The sequence below is a fragment of the Salvelinus namaycush genome, chromosome 2 (genome assembly GCF_016432855.1).
Source record: "Salvelinus namaycush isolate Seneca chromosome 2, SaNama_1.0, whole genome shotgun sequence".
In the NCBI taxonomy this organism is placed as follows: Eukaryota; Metazoa; Chordata; class Actinopteri; order Salmoniformes; family Salmonidae; genus Salvelinus; species Salvelinus namaycush.
The window spans coordinates 28,470,066-28,485,961 of NC_052308.1; positions in this window are offsets into that span (position 1 = coordinate 28,470,066).

Consider the following 15,896-nt stretch of genomic DNA (forward strand, 5'->3'; position numbering starts at 1 on the left):
CAACCAGAAGCCATGGATTACAGGCAACATCCACATCGAGCTAAAGGCTAGAGCTGTCGCTTTCAAGGAGCTGGAGACTAATCCAGACGCTTATAAGAAATCCCGCTATGCCCTCAGACAAACCATCAAACAATCAAAGCGTCAATACAGGATTAAGATTGAATCCTACTACATGGCTCTGACGCTCGTCGGATGTGGCAGGGCTTGAAACTAGTACGGACTACAAAGGGAAACCCAGACGCGAGCTGCCCAGTGACATGAGCCTACCAGACGAGCTAAATGCCTTTTATGCTCGCTTCAAGGCAAGCAGCACTGAAGCATGGACAACAGCACCAGTTGTTCTGGATGACTGTGTGATAACGCTCTCGGGAGCCAACGTGAACAAAACCGTTAAACAGGTCAACATTCACAAAGCCACTGGGCCAGACAGATTACCAGGACGTGTACTCAAAGCATGTGCGGACAAACTGTCAAGTGTCTTCACTGACATTTTTAACCTCTCCCTGACCGAGTCTGTAATACCTACATGTTTCAAGCAGACCACCATAGTCTCTGTGCCCAAGGAAGTGAAGGTAACCTATCTAAATGATTACCGCCCCGTGGCACTCACGTCGGTAGCCATGAAGTGCTTTGAAAGGCTAGTCATGGCATCAACAGCATCCTCCCGGACACCCTAGACCCACTCCAATTTGCATACCGCCCCAACAGATCCATAGAGGACGCAATCTCAATCGCACTCCACACTGCCCTTTCTCACCTGGACAAAAGGAACACCTATGTGAGAATGCTGTTCATTGACTACAGCTCAGCGTCCAACACCATAGTTCCGACGAAGCTCATCACTAAGCTAAGGACTCTGGGACTAAACACCTCCCTCTGCAGCTGGATCCTGGACTTCCTGACGGGCCGCCCCCAGGTGGTACGAGTAGGCAACAACACGTTTGCCACGCTGATCCTTAAAAGTGTGGCCCCTCAGGGGTGTGGCCCCTCAGGGGTGTGTACTTAGTCCCCTCCTGTATTCCCTGCGTGGCCAAACACGACTCCAACATCATCATTAAGTTTGCTGACGACACAACAGTGGTAGACCTGATCACCGACAACGATGAGACGGCCTATAGGGAGGAGGTCAGAGAACTGGCAGTGTGGTGCCAGGACAACAACCTCCCCCAATGTGAGCAAGACAAAGGAGCTGATCGTGGACTACAGGAAAAGGCGGGCCGAACAGCCCCCCATTAACATCCATGGGGCTCTGTGGAGCGGGTCGAGAGTTTCAAGTTCCTTGTGTCCACTTCAACAAACTATCATGGTCCAAACATACCAAGACAGTCGTGAAGAGCGCACGACAAAACCTTTTCCCCCTCAGGAGACTGAAAAGATTTGGCATGGGTCCCCAGATCCTCAAAAGGTTCTACAGCTGCACCATCGAGAGCATCTTGACCGGTTGCATCACCGCCTGGTGTGGCAACTGCTCGGCATCTGACCGTAAGGCGCTACAGAGGGTAGTGCGAACGGCCCAGTACATCACTGGGGCCAAGCTCCCTGCCATCCAGAACCTATACAATAGGCAGTGTCAGAGGAAAGCCCATAAAATTGTCAGAGACTCCAGTCACCAAAGTTTTTTTTTTCTCTGCTACCGCACGGCAAGCGGTACCGGAGCGTCAAGTCTATGACCAAAAGGCTCCTCAACAGCTTCTACCCCCAAGCCATAAGAATGCTGAACAATTAATAAAATCGCCACCGGACAATTTACATTGACCCCCCCCCTTTTGTACACTGCTGCTACTCACTGTTTATTATCTATGCAAGGTCACTTCATCCCTACCTACATGTACAAATTACCTCAACTAACCTGTACCCCCGCACACTGACTCGGTACTGGTTCCCCCTGTATATAGCCTCGTTATTCTTATTGTGTTACTTTTTATTATAACTTTTTTTTGTCTGCTTGGTAAATATTTTCTTAACTCTTCTTGAACTGCACTGTTGGTTAAGGGCTTGTAAGTAAGTAAGCATTTCACGGTAAAGTCTACACTTGTTGTATTTGGCGCATGTGACGAAGTTTTTGATTTGAAATGTGAGCAGCATTTTGTATTCCTAGTTGAATTAGTTAGGGAGCGTAAACAAAGTACAAACTTTTTTTGCATTCAAATTTCAATAGCTCCTTGGTCATGTGACCTACTGACAAACAGAATGTACACTTCACATTGCACACCCTTTAGTTAGTCCATTATAATCTCACGCGATTTTACATTAATTTTCAATGTTTCTCATTTCAATAGCTCCTTGGTAATGTGACCTATTGACCTCAAACTACTTTCAAAATGTACACGGACTTGCGGATACGGGCGCCGCGAGGCTTCCAGTGCGGTAACGCGACCGATCCCTGAGAAGCTGGCGGGAGCCCCGGGGAGAGTTCTCTTTTCTTTGTGAAGGGCAGGGCGCCCTGGAATGGGTTCGCCCTGAGAGAGGGGCACAAGCCCTGGAAAGCGATGCGGTTTTCGTGGCGTCCGGTGAGCTCTCCCTGGCCCTTGAAAATCCGGGGGAGAGGGTGTAAATCTCACGCCGAGCTGTACCCATATCCACACCAGGTCTTCAAGGTGAACAGCCTCTGGCGTGTTATAACAATGTAGGTAAGGGAAGTTGGCAAAAAAGATCCGTAACTTCGGGATAAGGATTGGCTCTAAGGGCTGGGGTGCGAAGCGGGGCTGGGCTGGGGGAGCAGTCGCTCCGTCGCCCTCCTCTCGCCACCATTGGAAGTTCGTTGTGCGGCCCATCTCGCGGTCTCGCAAGGGGCTGCGTGCGAGGGTTTGTCGGGGTGGTGTCCATCGGCGGGCCGAAGGCGAACCTGTGGGGAGTCGGGTCCGGTGGTTGGCGGCGGAAAACCTGGACGCGCGCCGGGCCCTTCTCGCGGATCTCCCCAGCTACAGCGCTCGCCGGCCCCACACATTGTAGGTGGGGAGGTCTCCTCTACGCTCACTAGACTTGAGGCAGAGACTTAACCTATTGGCCCCGCAGTGATAGGGCATTGCATGGATCTGGCTCATGCCCTACGAAGTGGGAAGAGGTATCTCCAGCTTGTCTGGGGAGGGAGGCCTACGTCTGATGTGGGTAGTATCATCCACGCCCATTGATTTGCTGCGTAACCATAAAATGGACGGAAGATGCCTAGGTTCCTACTGGGCATGGATCACTGAATGTCAACTTGATGAAATTCAAAGGAGCGTACCCACTTGTCGCCATCGCATTCAAATCCCCCGTGGGGTGACTGTGACCCCCTCATTTCAAAGTGAGGAATATCGATGAAGCGCTGGTAAAGGTGGTTCCTATGGCTGTGTCCCAGAGGGCTGTCTGGGCAAGCAAATGATTGAAAGACGATGATTATTTTCTGTTGCTGTTGCTTCTTTCGACACCCGGTCGATGGTGCCGCTAGATACTGCGATGGGTATTTGGTTCTCAAGCCTATAAGTATTGCGCTGGCACTTGATGTCGATTGGGTGTAAAAACCCAGTTAAAGTCCGCTGAAGGTTAGTAGCGGGAACTGATGTCCAGTTTGTAAGACAGAAAATAATTTGACGATACCATCGGGCGTGACTCGAATGGATGTCAATTTGATGATATCTGACCGTAGCATGCTACCCTTAGCGGTCACACTCAAACCACTTTCGGGGTGGCTGTTACCCCCTCATGTCAAAGTAAGGAAATTCGAAGAAGCGGCGGTAAACGGCGGGACTTAATTAAGAGTCTCTTGAGGTAGCCAAATGCCTCGTCATCTAATTAATGACGCGCATGAATGAATGAAAGTGATTCCCACTGTCCCTACCTACTATCTAGCGAAACCACAGCCCAGGGAACGGGCTTGACGGAATCAGCGGGGAAAGAAGACCCTGTTGAGCTTGACTCTAGTCTGGCACTGTGAAGAGACATGAGAGGAGTCGAATTAGTGGGAGGCCTCGGCCGCCGATGAAATACCACTACTCTTATAGTTTTTTCACTTGCGGGGAGGTGAGCCCCGAGTGCTCGCGCCAGTTGCGACCCGCTCTGTGGACAGTGGCAGGTGGGGAGTTTGACTGGGGCGGTCCACCTGTCAAACGGTCAGAAACTTCCCGTGGAGCAGAAGGGCAAAAGCTCGCTTGATCTTGATTTTCGGTATGAATACAGACCGTGAAGCGGGGCCTCACAATCCTTCTGAATTTTTGGCTTTTAAGCAGGAGATGTCAGAAAAGTTACCACCATAACTGGCTTGTGGCAGCCAAGCGTTCATAGCGACGTCGCTTTTTGATCCTTCGCTGTCCCCTCTTCCTATCACTGTGAAGCAGAATTCACCAAGCGTTGGATTGTTCACCCACTAATAGGGAACGTGAGCTGGGTTTAGACTGCTGTGATACATTTGATTTCTGCACCATTTGTATTAGTTAGTTAGTCAGTCAAACATGTGTCTCTGCACACTCTCTCTGACAAATGCAGTTAAAAAATGAGAGCTGTGAATTCTCCTTAACAGAGTTTTGTTAGGCTGTAATGCACTTCACTTTATTGCTGAGTGACAACTGTAATAGCTTGCTAGTGATATTATTGTCATACCAGTGGCTTAACTGTAAACTGTTATAGTTTTTACAATATATGTTGCCATGCCAAGGCTCATTTTTGCTTCTTTCTTTTTTTCTCACAGACCAGCATGGTGTTGGGGGGCTTTTACAGAAGGTGTGTCATGTAACAGTTGGGTCTTTGCATAGCTGATGTTTAAACATAAAATACATTCGAAGAATTTTCATTCCAAAAATATATCCACTGGGGGGGGGTCTTTAACTTTCAGGATGATCCGATATGTATATAGATACATGTTTATACATGGGATACATGGGGAAAAAACTATTGAATTTGGTTATCTTTCACTGACAAGCTCTACTTGTTTGATTATGGGGGGGACTAAGCATTTAATTGGCTTTTATAAACAGCCTTAGACTGCTCTGGAGAGAATCTGTCAGGCTCAGAGGTTTGTTTGTCCATGCAGAATATAGTAATTATTTCATGCTGTATAGTGCATTCTGATTAAGGGCCCATATATGTCTGTTTTAACTTTTAACTGTCTACATTGATGTATGTTATTGTGTCACTCAATACCAATATACTGTGTTGTTACCAGATGGAAAAAAACTGCTCCCTGACTTTTGAGGCCCATGCACTGGGGAAGGCTTGTGTTCAGGGACACCGTGGTAAGCAAGGCTGCATTCAACATGTGTTCCTCCTGCGTTGATGATTGTCAACTGCAACACTTTTCCATTCATCAGAAGAGTTACATAATTGTGTGTCTCTTTCTGCAGGGTTAGTGTTTGAGGTGCTGGCCCCACGCTTCTCCTTCTTTGGTGTCTAATGATCACGACCCTCATGTCCTTTCCCCTGTCATAGCTACTGTAGTTCATGCTGGGAGGGATGCAGAAACAACCTGGACAGTAGCATAGTGGGTGTGAGGGGCATGGTGATGGTGGAGTGTCTGCGCTCCTGCATGCACATCAATGTAGTCAAGCTCAAATTTGGGGTACAGTATGGAGCTGACCCAGACTCAAAGCTGGATAGGTAAGAGATAGCATTATTATAATCAAATTCATAACACTCTGTAATACCTCTTGTTATACACTATTAACATGTTGTCTGTGAGACTGAAGTTTTAGATTTAATTCAAATCACTACAACTTAATTAATATTCCCACGGACAGTTAAGAAGGCATGGTATAGAGCTTGCCAGCTTGTATTCCTAAAAAACAGAAATGCGTTACCAGAAAATGTCACTTTCTGACCTTAGTTCCTTTTTTATGTCTTTATTTTAGTTTGGTCAGGGCGTGAGTTGGGGTGGGCATTCTATGTTGTTTTTCTATGTTTTGTTCTATGGTTATATTTCTATGTGTTTGGCCTAGTATGGTTCCCAATCAGAGGCAGGTGTCAGTCGTTGTCTCTGATTGGGAGCCATATTTAGGTAGCCTGTTTTTCATTAGTTTTTGTGGGTGGTTGTGGGTGGTTGTTTCCTGTACCATATGGGACTGTTTCGATTTTCGTTTTGTTCATTCACTTTGTTATTTTGTATTTTTGTAGTGTTCAGTTTTATATATTAAAATGCGCTTCACATTGGTCCGATATCTCTTACTCCTCGTCAGAAGAAGAGGAAAGTCGTTACAGAAAATAAGGTCTGAGGTTAACACAGGCTTAGGAGATCTTATATGTTTTGTTCAATGTATTAATATCAGTTAACATTACCTTTATGAATTATGAAGCCTTTATGTTATTTGTATGATTACATAAATGCTTCAAAATGTACAAAAAGTGTCATTGGCTGATGATGATTATCTCATAGATCAAAACATACAAGATCTCCTAAGCCTGTGTTAACCTCAGACCTTATTTTCTGCATGTTGAAGTTGGAAGTTTACATACACCTTAGCCAACTACATTTAAACTCAGTTTTTTACAATTCCTGACATTTAATCCTAGTACAAATTCCCTGTCTTAGGTCAGTTAGGATCACCACTTTATTTTAAGAATGTGAAATGTCAGAATAATAGTAGAGAGAATGATTTATTTCAGCTTTTATTTCTTATATCACATTCCCAGTGGGTCAGAAGTTTACATATAGTCAATTAGCATTTGGTAGCATTGCCTTTGCATTGTTTAACTTGGGTCAAATGTTTCGGGTAGCCTTCCACAAGCTTCCCACAATAAGTTGGGTGAATTTTGGCCCATTCCTCCTGACAGAGCTGGTGTAACTTAGTCAGGTTTGTAGGCCTCCTTGCTCGCACACGGTTTTTCAGTTCTGCCCACAAATTATCTATAGGATTGAGGTCAGGGCTTTGTGATGGCCACTCCAATACCTTGACTTTGTTGTCCTTAAGCCATTTTGCCACAACTTTGGAAGTATGCTTGGGGTCATTGTCCATTTGGAAGACCCATTTGCGACCAAGCTTTAACTTCCTGACTGATGTCTTGAGATGTTGCTTCAATATATCCACATCATTTTCCTCCCTCATGCTGCCATCTATTTTGTGAAGTGCACCAGTACCTCCTGTAGCAAAGCACCCCCACAACATGATGCTGCCACCCCCGTGCTTCACGGTTGGGATGGTGTTCTTCGGCTTGCAAGCGTCCCCCTTTTTCCTCCAAACATAACGATGGTCATTAGGGCCAAACAGTTCTATTTTTGTTTCATCAGACCAGAGGACATTTCTCCAAAAAATATGATCTTTGTACCCATATGCAGTTGCAAACCATAGTCTGGCTTTTTTTATGGCGGGTTTGGAGTAGTGGCTTCTTCCTTGCTGAACGGCCTTTCAGGTTATGTCGATATAGGACTCGTTTTACTGTGGCTATAGATACTTTTGTACCTGTTTCCTCCAGCATCTTCACAAGGTCCTTTGCTGTTGTACTGGGATTGATTTGCACTTTTCGCACCAAAGTACGTTTATCTCTAGGAGACAGAACGCGTCTCCTTCCTGAGCGCTATGATGGCTGCGTGGTCCCATGGTGTTTATACTTGCGTACTATTGTTTGTACAGATGAATGTGGTACCTTCAGGCGTTTGGAAATTGCTCCCAAGGATGAACCAGACTTGTGGACGTCTACAATATTTTTTCTGAGGTCTTGGCTGATTTCTTTTGATTTTCCCATGATGTCAAGCAAAGAGGCACTGAGTTTGAAGGTAGGCCTTGAAATACATCCACAGGTACACCTCCAATTGACTCAATTTATGTCAATTAACCTATCAGAAGCTTCTAACGCCATGACATCATTTTTTTGAATTTTCCAAGCTGTTTAAAGGCACAGTCAATTTATTGTATGTAAACTTCTGACCCACTGGAATTGTGATACAGTGAAATAATCTGTCTGTGCACAATTGGTGGGGAAATTACTTGTGTCATGCATAGAGTAGATGTCCTAACTGACTTGCCAAAACTATAGTTTGTTAACAAGAAATTTGTGGAGTGGTTGAAAAACGAGTTTTAATGACTCCAACCTAAGTGTATGTAAACTTCCGACTTCAACTGTATCTAAAAACTCTACTTGTATGCTTTGTCTAACGAACCATGGCGGAGTCAGTGTCTACAAAAAGAAGGCATTTCTATTTCTCTCTATAGTAGTGTTGTATTAACTAAGCTTTATGTCGCTGTCCTGTGTGTGTATGAACCAGTGATGATTTGCTCACCCCCTACTGACCAGGAGATGAGCCAAGATGTCCTGCCTTGCTACCCCCAAGACTGGAGGGTAAGCTACAGTATATAGGTCTCTCCATGGGTGGAAGATGGACGTTTAAGCTTATCAATGCTTAAATCCCTTGACGTATTGTTGATTTCCACTATTTTTTAATATAAAAATGCACTGGATTGGTTGAAAAGTGATACTAAACTTACACTGAGTGTAGAAAACATTAAGAACACCTTCCTAATATTGGGTTGCCTCCCCCTTTTGCCCTCAGAACAGCTGCAATTCATCACAGCATGGACTCTACAAGGTGTCAAAAGTGTTCCACAGGGCCCATGTAGACTCTAATGCCTCCCACGGTTGTGTGAAGTTGGTTGGATGTCCTTTGGGTGGTGGACCATTTTTGATACACACAGAAAATTGTTGTGAAAAACCCAGCAGTGTTGCAGTTCTTGACACAAACCGGTACGCCTGGTACCTACTACCATACCCCGGTCAAAGGCTCTTCAACCTGCCTCCTCCCATTCATCTATACTGATTGAAGTGGATATAACAAGTTACATCCATAAGGGATCATAGCTGGATTCACCTGGTCAGTCTCTCATGGAAAGAGCAGGTGTACATAACGTTTTGTACACTAAGTGTACATCCTGTACCATGTACAATTTTGACAAGGTGGAAGATACATACTGAATTTATACTGTTTTTATACTAAGATGAACCAAGATATGTGTTTCTTTTTCACATACTTGTTCATTGGTTTTTGCAAAAGTTGGTTGATTGGTCGGTTCATTGGTTCTGCAATATGTTGATGCCATTGATTAAAAGAGAAAGAATAGGATGCCATGCCCAACCCAAAATATAAGCTTGTTTTACTCCATTGTTTTATAAATAGAATTGTTCAAATAAATTCTCAGTTAGTTTTATAAATAATGATGATGATTACTAAATATTACATGAACTGTAAATATGAACCATCAAAACCAAATGAAAACCCCTTTTGTTCATATGTATTTGCAATAATAACGGTGAGACATGGAATAGTTAAACATGTATCTTTTGGATGTTTGAAATATGAGTAGGATGTTTGAAATACGGCTAGAGTAGGTGATTTGAGTCATGCTTCTTCAGTAGTGGAATAAAGACATTTAGCACTTGAATGTTGTCAATAAATACTCTGTGTAAGTACTGCAGTGATGTATGATGGTTTATAAAATTGTTCATAGACCAATTTTTGATACTGTGTCTGTATGCAAGTACGTTGAAACAGTGACCTGAAAAATATGTATTTTCACTTTCAACCAAAAGCGAACGTAGACGGACGTCTTTGTAGTCATCTTTTAAACGACATAAAATATGTATTTTCAACGACATAAAAAAGACGTCTTTTCAACATCAACCGAACGTAGATTCGACGTCGGGCATAGTCGTCTTTTCAACTACATTTTGCTAGGTGGGACTCCTTGCTTCAGCAAAATGCTAAGCCAAGCTAACAGACGTTAGTTTCTTCTGAAGTATGTAGTGAACAAAAACAAAAAAAAACAGGGAACACTTAAACACCACAATGTAACTCCAAGTCAATCACACTTCTGTGAAATCAAACTGTCCACTTAGGAAGCAACACTGATTGACAATAAATTTCACATGCTGTTGTGCAAATGGAATAGACAAAAGGTGGAAATTATAGGCAATTAGCAAGACACCCCCAATAAAGGAATGGTTCTGCAGGTGGTGACCACAGACCACTTCTCAGTTCCTATGCTTCCTAGCTGATGTTTTGGTCACTTTTGAATGCTGGCGGTGCTCTCACTCTAGTGGTAGCATGAGACGGAGTCTACAACCCACACAAGTGGCTCAGGTAGTGCAGCTCATCCAGGATGGCACGTCAATGCGAGCTGTGGCAAAAAGGTTTGCTGTGTCTGTCAGCGTAGTGTCCAGAGCATGGAGGCGCTACCAGGAGACAGGCCAGTACATCAGGAGACGTGGAGGAGGCCGTAGGAGGGCAACAACCCAGCAGCAGGACCGCTACCTCCGCCTTTGTGCAAGGAGGTGCACTGCCAGAGCCCTGCAAAATGACCTCCAGCAGGCCACAAATGTGCATTATATGTATATATATATATGTATATATATATATATAGATTTATTCTGGTCTCTGACATGGCTAGTTCTGATTATTCTTGTATTTTTTTTATGTTCTGTATTATGTGTATTGCTTTTTTATTTTATTTCTTGGTATTATTGCACTGTTGAAGCTAGAAACACAAGCATTTCGCTGCACCTGCGATAACATCTGCAAATCTGTGTATGCAGTCAATAAACTTTGATTTGATGAAAGAGTTTATGTAACACAGTTGTTAGTAAGCTAACAGAGTTTTACTTTATTTGTTGCTCAAATAAATGTGGGACCACTACTTGCGTGTGTAGTCAGTGAAGCTTTCACCAGATGCTCATTGCATCAACAACAGATTGGGTGCGTTTGAGTGGTAAGCCGAAAGTAGCCGACTGTGGACGAGTAAAGTCGAGGAAGGTACATATGCACAGACAGCAAGTCGGACAACATGGCATTCACCTTTGTTAATGCCGATGAAGTGGATGCTATCGAAATTCCACTTCTACACAATGCTGAACATGATCAACATGGTCCAAGGAATGAATATCCTGATAAGGAAATTAGATATCAGCCCAAGTTCTTTCTAACATTCACAAGACTTGTTTTGTATTTTTGTGATGGTTTTCTCAAAATATAACCAGCTAGTGAGTGCATAGGCTACTAGAATGAGAACATATAGGTGTTTTTGCAGCGTATGGAATATGCTATGTTGTTTGCCAGTACTTCATGCCCTTGTACCTTCCTCATTATTGTTTGTGATTGTGCAACATGGAATTGTAATAGATGTGATTAAATGAGTCCACACAGATTCTTACTGTATGGTAATTAATTGCAAGTCAGCATCACTACAGTCTGGAGTGTATTTCTTAATTTCTCAACCTTTATGTTGCTTTTGTCAGTCAGCATGTAAGGAACAGAATTTGATTCAGTCATATTAAGGACAAAACACTCACGAGGGGACGGACTAAAGTTAAACTGTTACATTAAATATACATTTCTTTAGAGGCAAGTGGAAACATAACCAACCCTGTTTACATTCTCCCCTGCTGAATTACACTTGCATACTACAAAGAAACAAAATGAGGTATGCAATACCTTGCAATGCATATGTCACCAAATATCTAAAGAGAATTAGGGGAATTCAAAGACCCCGTAGGAAAACATGCCTGTTACATGTTCAGTACACTCAGTGACAATAAGAACCTCAGACAGAAAAACCTTGGCCTACATGACCCCTGACCCATTACCTCCATGGGGTCTCTTGAAAGTTAAAAGTTTTTAAAAAAAAATTTTGGGGGGGGGGCTACAGACTTGGATTCTAATCCAAGTGGAGCGATGGGTAACGATGCTTCGTGGGTGTCAGTTGTTGATGTGTGCAGAGGGTCCCTGGTTCGCGCCCGGGTCGGGGCGAGGGGACGGACTAAAGTTAAACTGTTACATTGATGCTGTTGACCCGGATCACTGGTTGCTGCGGAAAAGGAGGAGGTCGAAAGGGGGGTGAGTGTAACCAATGTGAAATGGCTAGCTAGTTAGCGGTGGTGCGCGCTAATAGCGTTTCAATCGGTGACGTCACTCGCTTTGAGACCTTGAAGTAGTAGTTCCCCTTACTCTGCAAGGGCCGCGGCTTTTGTGGAGCGATGGGTAACGATGCTTCGTGGGTGTCAGTTGTTGATGTGTGCAGAAGGTTACCTGGTTCGCGAGGGGACGGACTAAAGTTAAACTGTTACACTCACACCATGATCGCACACACCTCCCAAACTGTCACATAGACAAAAGAGGTTGTATTTTCCTATAAAGGCTGAGACCCAACTCTTGTTGGTTGGCCTCTTGACTGTTGCACCTGTTGTGCGATTGTTAACCAGCTCCATTTTTGCAAATCTTATAAGAAAATAAGATGTTTTGAGGAATCTACAGTCTATCTCTTCTTTTCTGGTTAGCATTTCCATGACAATAGCCACCCTTCACCTTGATGACAGCTTTGCACACTCTTGGCATGTTCATAACCAGCTTCATGTGGTAGTCACCTGGAATGCATTTCTATTAACAGGTGTGCCTTATAAAAAGTTAATTTGTGGAATTTCTTTCCTTCTTAATGCATTTGAGCCAATCAGTTGTATTGTGACAAGGTAGGGGTGGTATACAGAGATAGCCCTATTTGGTAAAATACCAAGTCCATATTATGGCTAGAACAGCTCAAATAAGCAAAGAGAAATGACAGTCCATCATTACTTTAAGACATGAAGGTCAGTCAATCTGGAAAATGTCAAGAACTTTCAAAGTGCAGTCGCAAAAACCATCAAGCACTATGATGAAACTGGCTCTCGTGAGGACCACCACAGGAAAGGAAGACCCAGAGTTACCTCTGCTGCAGAGGATAAGTTCATTAGAGTTACCAGCACAAATAAATGCTTCACAGAGTTCAAGTAACAGACACATCTCAACATTAACTTTTCAGAGGATTGCATGAATCAGGCCTTCATGGTCGAATTGCTGCAAACAAACCACTACTAAAGGACACCAATAAGAAGAAGAGACTTGCTTGGGCCAAGAAACACGATCAATGGACATTAGACCGGTGGAAAATAATCCTTTGTTCTGATGAATCCAAATTTGAGATATTTCGTTCCAACCGCTGTGTCTTTGTGAGACGCAGAGTAGGTGAACGGATGATCTCCACATGTGTGGTTCCCACCGTGAAGCATGGAGGAGGAGTTGTAGAAAGGCCAATGGAGTTGGTGGAATCGTCCTTTAATTCATGGCTACTTGCTTAGCTGGGCCAGCTTCCCTGAGGAGCTAAAAGCTCTGAAAGCCGGTAGGGAAGTGGCTAAGGACAGCCGTCTTCTCACTCTTGCCCCAGAGTACGACCAAATCCTCGGATTGATCAGAGTCGGAGGGAGGCTGCGCCAAGCAGAATTTTGGAGGAACATGGGAGCGAGAGATCAAATCTGTGAAGTCGGCCTTATGAGTTGTCCTGGGGGACCAAACTGTCACTGAAACTGTCTTGCGGACCGTCCTGCTAGAGGTGGAAGGGATACTGAACTCCAAACTCTTGGGATATCTCTCTGCAGACATCGCTGACCCAGATCCTGTTACACCAAATCTGCTCCTGATGAGGCGCCGAGATGCGTCACTTCCTCAAGCCATGTATGCTGATACCAACCTCGTTGGCAGACACCGGTGGCGACACAGTCAGATCTTGGCTGACCATGTCTGGGCCAAATTCATTCGGGATTACCTACCAAGCCTACAGCACAGAGGGAAATGGTGGAAAGAAATGGCCAGGCTGGACACTGGCCAAGTAGTAATGATAGTGGGCCCTCAAGTGCCTCGAGCCTCCTGGCTGGTGGGCCATATCACCAAGACCATGCCTGGGACCGACGGTTGTATTAGATCAGTGGAGATCCAGGTAAAGAACCGGACATATATCCGATCAGTTGCCCAACTAATTCCTCTCCCTGAGATGACAGAGGACGTGGAGCGATGAGCCTTTTGAGGAGTTTGGAATTTAACAAATTCCCGGGATGGCTGTGGAAAGGCCCATGGAGTTGGTGGAATCATCCTTTAATTCATGGCCACTTGCTCAGCTGGGCCAGGGGAGCTTTAATTAGGTCAGGTGGAAATGTCCGACAGATCTCAACTCATTAAAAGGAGGAAAAGGCCTCCTGCGGGGACGGGGGCTGGGATTAAAAATAAAAATAAATGTAATAAAAATATAGGAAAAAAACACACATCACGACAAGAGAGACAACATAACACTACATAAAGAGAGGCCTAAGACAACAACATATCATGGCAGCAACACATGACAACACAGCATGGTAGCAACACATCATGACAACAACATGGTAGCAACACAACATAGCAGCAGCACACCATGGTAGCAGCACAAAACATGGTACAAACAGTATTGGGCACAGACAAGAGCACAAAGGGCAAGAAGGTAGAGACAACAATACATCACTCAAAGCAGCCATAACTGTCAGTAAGTGTCCATGATTGAGTCTGTGAATTAAGAGATTGAGATAAAACTGTCCAGTTTGAGTGTTTGTTGCAGCTCGTTCCAGTCGTTAGCTGCAGTGAACTGAAAAGAGGAGCGACCCAGGGATGTGTGTGCTTTGGGGACCTTTAACAGAATGTGAATAGCAGAACGGGTGTTGTATGTGGAGGATGAGGGCTGCAGTAGATATCTCAGATAGTGGGAAAGTGAGGCCTAAGAGGGTTTTATAAATAAGGATCAACCAGTGGGATTTGAGACAGGTATACAGAGATGACCAGTTTACAGAAGAGTATAGAGTGCAGCGATGTGTCCTTTTAGGAGCATTGGTGGCAAATCTGATGGCCGAATGGTAAAGAACATCTAGCCGCTCGAGAACACCCTTACCTGCCGATCTATAAATTATGTCTCTGTAATCTAGCATGGGTAGGATTGTCATCTGAATCAAGGTTAGTTTAGCAGCTGGTGTGAAAGAGGAGCGATTACGATAGAGGAAACCAAGTCAAGATTTAACTTTAGCCTGCAGCTTTGATATGTGCTGAAAGAAGGACAGTGTACCGTCTAGCCATACTCCCAAGTACTTGTATGAGGTGACTACCTCAAGCTCTAAACCCTCAAGAGGTAGTAATCACACATGTGGGGAGAGGGGCATTATTCTTACCAAACCACATGACCTTTGTTTTGGAGGTGTTCAGAACAAGGTTAAGGACAGAGAAAGCTTGTTGGACACTAAGAAAGCTTTGTTGTAGAGTGTTTAACACTAAATCTGGGGAGGGGCCAGCTGAGTATAAGACTGTATCATCTGCATATAAATGGATGAGAGAGCTTCCTACTGCCTGAGCTATGTTGCTGATGTAAATTGAGAAGAGCGTGGGGTCTATGATCGAGCCTTGGCGTACACCCTTGGTGACAGGCAGTGGCTGAGACAGCAGATGTTCTGGTTTGATACACTGCACTCTTTGAGAGAGGTAGTTAGCAAACCAGGCCAAACCAGGCCTCAGAGACACCAATACTCCTTAGACGGCCCACAAGAATGGAATGGTCTACCGTATCAAAAGCTTTGGCCAAGTCAATAAAAATAGCAGCACAATATTGCTTAGAATCAAGGGCAATGGCGACATCATTGAGGACCTTTAAGGTTGCAGTGACACATCCATAACCTGAACGGAAAACAGATTGCATACCAGAGAGAATAGTATAGACATCAAGAAAGCCAGTCAGTTGATTAATGACAAGTTTTCCAACACTTGTTAAACAGGGCAAAATAGAAGTAGGCCTATAACAGTTAGGATCAGCTTGATCTCCCCTTTTAAATATAGGATGAACCGTGGCTGCCTTCCAAGCAATGTGAACCTCCCCAGAGAAGAGAGACAGGTTAAAAAGGTCAGAGATAGGCTTGGCGATTATAGGGGCAGCAACCTTAAAGAAGAAAGATGTTTTTTTGGGGTCAAGTTTAAGGAGCTCCTTTAGCACCTCGGACTCATTGACCACCTGCAGGGAAATAATTTGTAGCTGGGCAGGGGGAAAAGAGGGAGGAGCATCGGGGCTAGTTGCATTAGAAGGGGTGGGAGATGAGGAAATGTTTGACGGGCAAAGAGGCATGGCTGAGTC